The sequence below is a fragment of the Corvus brachyrhynchos genome, unplaced genomic scaffold (genome assembly GCF_000691975.1).
Source record: "Corvus brachyrhynchos isolate BGI_N302 unplaced genomic scaffold, ASM69197v1 scaffold100, whole genome shotgun sequence".
Lineage (NCBI taxonomy): Eukaryota > Metazoa > Chordata > Aves > Passeriformes > Corvidae > Corvus > Corvus brachyrhynchos.
Genome location: NW_008236230.1, coordinates 374603 through 381816, shown reverse-complemented (window position 1 = coordinate 381816; position 7214 = coordinate 374603).

The following is a 7214-nucleotide window of genomic DNA, read 5'->3' as shown; positions in this document are numbered from 1 at the left end:
CAGTACCAGTGATGGTTCATCACAACTGCTCTCACTTTGGAGCTCTCTCCTGGTAATCAAGCTTGACAGGCACCCATAGAGTTTAAGGAATGTGCAATCCTAGAGATTTTCAAGCTGTGACCCACTTTGGGGTGATAGGCGACGCAAGGCTGGGAGCAGCACTACTACCATTGCTGCTGGCACCCAGAGAGACGTCTGCCCCTGCTCAGCCCTAAAATCACTGACAGGTGACAGTGACCAGCCCCCAGCCCTCCGAGCAGAGAAACAAGACAAAAGAAGTTTCTCCCAGGGTCTGTAGTGACCAGTCTTACAAAGATGACCATGAAATTCAGGTTTAGAGCTATTGGCTGGACTTCTCACACTCCTCACCCAGGATCTCCTCATAACTGGAAGGCAGCAAGTATCACAGAAAATATCAACTGGATTTTGATTGGACAATAACTAACCAGTATTTAGCCTTTCTCGAATATTTCTATTCTCGTAGGGGGCTGCTACAATGGCTGCATCGAGGGAACTTGGAGGTAATGGCATCCCCAGATTTTGTGCCTTACTTTCTCTTCTGTTTCAAGCCAGCCACTCCGCTGCAAGTTGAATTTCTCTAGCAAAGAGTGAGACCTTGTTGTAATAAAGTTAACCATGGGGTAGTTCTGGTGGAGATAGAGGCAATTTCTTTGGTGCTCTAGATGTCTAACCTGCAACGTGCTGATGACGAGCTGTTTGGAAATTCCTTTTTACTATAAACCCACCAATTTTAACTCATTGCTTGTCTTGCTACGCTTGAAAACTGAGAAAGAGCACAATTCAGATCTCATAAAAGCCTCCAGTCAAGGGGCAGGTTTGATAGCTGACTATACAATAGAAGAAGTCTGTCTGGTTTTATTTCTGGTAGATGAAGTCACTTTTTGAGAAACTGGATCTATAAAACTGCAGGGCATGATACAACGATGATAAATGCATAGAAGCTTTCATATTTATTAATTGCACATATAATAAGATAGAAACCAGCCAGAGTAGTTTTCTAAATTGGGATCAAGGTTTTTTAAAGCAGCAGCTCTTTCAGCTGCAGATCCTCATACAAAACCCACCAGTGAAGGTTCTGAGCATCAAGAGATTGAATACTGTGTGTTTGAGACAAGGTAACAAGACCATCATGTGAAGTGCATAGCTGCTTTAAATTATCTTGCTTATATAAACAAAGATGGACATTAAAAAAAAAAAGGTAAGGAGTGACACTTCTAAAGTCTTTTCCCAAACCTGCCAATAAAAAGCAACTTCTAGAGATCATTTCCTCAGAAATTACGTGCAAGTTTCCATTTACTGTTCTGAAACATGAATGACAAATGGCACAAAATTGCCTTTATTCCTAGCTTAGAAGGCAGAAACTGAGGCACTGAGAATTTATGTAGTTTCTTCAGAACTGAAAAAGGACTTGGGCATACAACTCCTGTCCTTGCTCTCAAGATCCTCCATTCATTTTCAGAAGTGGGAGATGTTACTATAATGACTATATTGAATCCCTTAGAGTGAAAGGCAAGTCCCCTCCCACATGATTTTGTTGGTATTATTTATTAAATTCCTTCTTGTGGATGTCAACAGGGCATTTAAAAACCAAAATGTATAAAGGAAAAGCTATGCCACATGGCAGGTATAAAAAGCAACAGTTCTAAGGATTCATGCAAATATTAAAATGTACCTCCTACAGTTAACCTAGTGTTATTCATGTTTTTTGTTACACTGCCCAGAGGTGTTTCATTGTTTCCTACAAAAGGGATATTTGAATTTATTCTTTTTCTTTTATCCCAGTAATTAGTCATGACTGACATTTAGAGATATGCAGGGCTAGATACCCCAATGCATTTTCTTTTGTTGTTCCTTGAATTAGACTTAGTGCTAAAAGAAAACATTTCCCTGCGCCCCTTCCCTGTATTTTTAAATTAATGTCATCCAAATGGCATTGCCACTCCAATCTTACAACAAAATTCCTCACATGCTGATAGTGCAATGTGGGAATCTCTAAAATTGTCTCCCGTAGGTTCGAATTCAGCCCCTGAAGGTTCACTTGAGTTTAATTTCACTAATCACACGGGGACAGTTATTTTTTGCTCTTGCTCAGCTTCTCTTTCACTTGTGAGCATGCACACACACACACACACACACACACTCACTCATGCTGCATCCCTCCCTTTCTGTTGCACTTAAGTCCAGATTCGCTCTGACCATTCCCGCTCACAAGCAGAGAGCGACACAGCACCACAGTGCCCAAAGGCCATAGGTGGGTCCTTTGCTTCAAGCCAATTTATTCACATTTGCGATGGTAAGATTGATTTTTATCCTGCATTTCAGAGTTTATTTAACTGATTTCAGAAATTGCCACAGAGGTGGGGGAAGAGATCGTCTTCAAGGTTGTTGTCACCTGGAATTTTATGTCCTTCATTTTCTTTCAATCTGTATGCCTGTCACATCGGCTTAACTGTGAGTAGCGTACTAGCCAGTACCTCTGGCATACTGTATATTAATAGAATATTGATATAGCCCAAATACTGTTGTGGGATTCATCATTTGGTAAATCCTCTGCCGTCTGCAGTTTTACAGAGCCGTTTAATTAGCAATTTTACAACCTCCTATTCTCTCATTAAATTAATTAATAATTAAGTTCAAATATAGGCATCTTTAATGTCATAATTATATTTCAGTTTTATGGTCACCAGAGTTTAGCTCATTAGGCAAGGTAGTCATAAACCATAGCTCTATTTAGGGGCTGAGGCACTGATGTTCAGGTAGCTGGCTTCTGTGTGGTTTTTTTATCCTTCTCACTTTCTCCTCTTCTTCCCCTGTCCCCCTCCTCTGCTCAGTGATTCTCCATCTCCCCTCCCTCTCATTGCTCTCTGCTAACATTGACCTTTTTTTCCTGTGGCAGCTCTTTCTCATTCATATGTCATGTTAAAAAAAATCCCTGTCACACACCCTCACAGCCCTCCCCTCTCTGTTACTCTCTCTGAAGTGGTGCAGCAATGCTGGCCTGCTGTGGGTCCTGCGTCCTTGCAAGCCCTAGGGACTATCACCTCCAGTGCTGAGCACCCAGCAGGAGCAAATTTTGTGTATCGTCCCACTGGGGATGTTGTATTCCTTTTTGACTGTGAGATTTACCAAAGCACAGGATGTAGTAATGACATTTCACACAGTATGATACGTTGTGCGTTTTTTTGTATGTAGTGGATTTATTTCAGTCATTATCACTGATTAAACCAGCTTAGTTGAAAAGGCAAAACAAAACTTGGCTTTGAAATTGTTCTTATTTAATTTTGTTTGTGCTCACATAACCCAGGACAGCACTAATTATCTCTTTAGTGTAGCTCATATTTCTAATGTAATTCATATGTAAATTGTAATTTAAATCATATGGGAATGTTTGTGCTCCTTGCATATTCTCAGTAAAGAGCACAAACAGTGAATTAAAACTGTTTGGAAATGAAAACTTTATGTTGCCTTTTTTGAACTGTCTTTGATTTCTTTCGGCTTGTTTTTTCTCTAATGAATCATGATTCAATTGGATGGCTAAGGCCAGTGCATTTAATCTCCTCTCTCTGTATTTGTGCAGCTTGCTCACTGGCCTGCTTTTCCTTCTGAATTTGGAAGGCAAGGGGGAGCTTTCTGCATGCTCACTATCTTTGAAAAAAAACATCATTAGGTGGTTATTGTTATTACTAAATAATATTTTTTATGACTAGAGAACCTACAAGCATAGCACGGTACTATTTGTGCTGCTTTGCTACTCAAACAGAGCTGTTCCAGAATGTTCTTTCTGGTAGCATATCTGAATGATATTAGGTTAAAATTTTGATCCCAACCCAAACTTTCAGTCTAGTGACCTTATCTTTTAAATTTTTTTTTTTTTTTTCTTTTTGCCTAATGCAATATTACAGTCCTCTCTAAAAGCCGCTGCTGTCCAAAACGAAGCAGTCTTTTGACAGAGCAAGCCAAAATTTATTTGTGTGAGTAGAGCACAGCACAGTTAAAGTTGTTCACAGACTTCTGAAGCTTCAGGACAGGTTTGCTTGCTGGATGAGGGAATGATGCTGTGGTACACTCCAACACCAAACAGAGCTAAGGTGGGTGCCAGAAAGGTGAGTGTGAAATCCTGAAGAGTCATGAGCAGCAGGTGCAACCATGCTACCAGCTCCTGCAGAAGACAAGATGAAGCAAAAGACCTGAAGGAAACAGGAAGGGTAAAAAGTTCCAAAAGAGGAATAATTAAACCTAAACAGCCAGCAAGTTAGTGAATGATGATGTCAGCTACACCTTTCTTTTCTGGAACTGCCCTTTACATTTCCTACACAAAACTGAACTCACCAGATAAGGGAGATAATGAATGCCTGTTTCTCATCCTGCCAACAAAGGTCTTTGCCAGGCCCATGCCAAAAGAAGTTGTCTGTGCTGCATGAACAGACACCTGTACCAGGCCCAATGTCATGGCTTTGCCCCAGAAAATTGTGACCTGACCTGCCACTGGCCATACAAGACTGTGTGTGCTTCCCCAGGTTTGGTGCAGGGGACTCGCGACATGACGGTCCTAGAAGCCTCTTCCCGTGGACAACTGCTGCTCAGGCTGCTATGCAAAGCCTTCAAAGGGGAAAAACCCTAAACTCTCTGCCAACCTCTCTGTTGTTTGTGGATATTGTTGTGGCCAGAAGAGAGATAGGGCTCTGAGGACACACATTTGTGTGTCAGTCCCTGCTGCTGTAATTCTGAGCTCTGGGACAGGTGACCCTGCTCACCAGTGGGAAAGTTTGCATGTGCCAAGAAAGAGCAGAGGGGTCGCACCAGTGAACAGAAACACCTGCTTTGTAACATCCAATCTCCCCATTGGGAAAAGTGCTCCCTAATTCACAGCAATCTTTCTCTGGCTTTGAGAACCCCTACAGATAAACTCAGCTTGTGAAGGTGCAGTGTCAGGACACTCTGTAGCACAGCTGAATAGAGCATGGGCACGGCAAGCAAGAGGGACCACTGGTCTGGTTTGGCTGTGATCACAGAGCCCTCCAGGAGCCAGGTGCCCTCCAGGGAGGGACACTGCCACATCTAGGGCACACATTTAAAGCACATGTGAGCACACACACACACGCACACGTACACACTCTCCCTGTGACGACACCAGAGCTGTCCGAAACTATTTTCAATAATTGATTTGCTGTTTAATTGAACATCATGACTGACTAACATAGCTCATTACTTTACTCATTAGTTAATTATCGAAGAAAGTAGGACAAGTCAATAAAATGAAAGGCTGTAAATTCCAATACTAATTAGCACCATTTCCTCAGAGACATATTTAAGGGCAGATTGGCTACCCAAATGTCCCTGGACCTTGTAGATGAAGGGAAAGGGTAGACTTACCATAAATCTAGATTACCGGCAAGCAAGGCTCCTCAGCAGTAAGTAGTCAAGTACACAAGTGCTGAGCTACCACCAGGCACCCTATTTGAACTGGAATATTGGAACGCAAGCAGGACAGAAATTCCTATTTTTAAAAGAAAGAGGGGGGTGGGGGTGGTGAGGGAGGGAGTGCTCACACACCAGAGAGGATCCATATTTAAAATAAATTATGCAAACTGAACTACTTCTGCAGAGCACATTTTCTTTCCTAAGCTCTCTTTCCTGGTCTCTCTCATAAGCATCTTCATCCTCTTTTTTTGGCAGTCCAAATCCTATGCAAAACATCAGAACCACCCTTCAAAAGTGGACACATTTTTAATGTGAGGATTCTAATTTATATCTCTTGTTTGTGTTTTGTTTTGGTTTTTTTTTAATAAACTATTCCAGTAACAGAAATTATATTCTCTTGTTATTGCTTTGTATTATCTTTGTATTAGTCTTCTCTATTACCTCAAAATTATTTTTTGTAATTTTTTTAATTTAAAGCAAGTTTGATATACCATCTGAGGCAGAATTTAATGGGTCCAGCAGAGCCTTAAATGAATCAAAAAGTGATTTAAAACCACAAAAGAAAAGCTCAAAGGAGACTGGGAGAAAAGTTGACTAAGACAATGCATGTATGTGTATGCATGTTTGCATGTATGGCATGTATTTTATACATGCCTGAGTGTATATATAAATATATATACACACACACACATATATGTGTATATATTAAATAGTAAGTGTATGTATGTATACAAAAAACCATGCAGACACATACATACAGCCAGATACATACACACTGAAATATGCCTGTATAGGGTTCTTATTGCTCAGTGTGGAGAAATTAACAAATTCCTCGAGTTCTGAAGTTTAAAAGCCCCCAGGTCTTTCTGGCTCCCATTTAAAAATCAATACAAGATGACTCAGACTATGGAAAGGCTCTGTTGATATACTGATACACTGTTCAACAATTTGTCTAAATTATTATAAACAACTAAGGGATCAAGACAAATATATTTCCTTAATTCTTTTTATTTGGAGGCATATCTTCTGTGTCTTCCTCTCAGCAAATATCCACTTGTGAAAAATTAATTTTCAGTTAGGTGAATGGAAAATGGAGATCAAAAGCATTACCTGAGCTCAACTTAAGGGAAGAAATCACCCTAAGAATAGCTCTTGGTCTGGAGCTTTAAATATTTAGCATTTCTAAAAATATATTAATGGAATAATATAAAAAAAGTTAACAAATGTCTGTTACTTGACTTACTATATTTTGTGCTTGCAGTTCTGATTATTAAGCCACAAGTTCTGACTTATTTTCAAGTGTTTTTAAAAGTACCTTGCCAAAGTGTTCTAAAGATTGAATGAATTTTTTAATCAGCAGTTTTATGAATTTGACTTCTGGTACTAATAAAGCAAGACTGACATTTAAATTTAGGGAAGAAAGGGGAAATGCAGTTGTCTTGTTTAACAGAAAGGTCCTGGAAGAAATAATGCAAGGAAAAATTCACTATTTATTTTGGTAAAATAAAATATTTTAAAAAGTGGTATTTTATTATTCATGTTTGGGAGAGGATATTTGTTTGCCATGTTCTCTTTGCATTAGTGATGGAATGAAGGGAAAAAAAAACCACCACCATACAAAACTGACCTGTGAAAGAACAGAGAGGAAAAGATTTCCGCAATTAGGTGTTCATTCAGCATAGGCTAAAGCACAAGGTACATACAGCATACACAAGCACTGCAGACTTGGTAGGAGTTGGAAATTATAAAGGAAAACATTCAGAAAAGCAGGA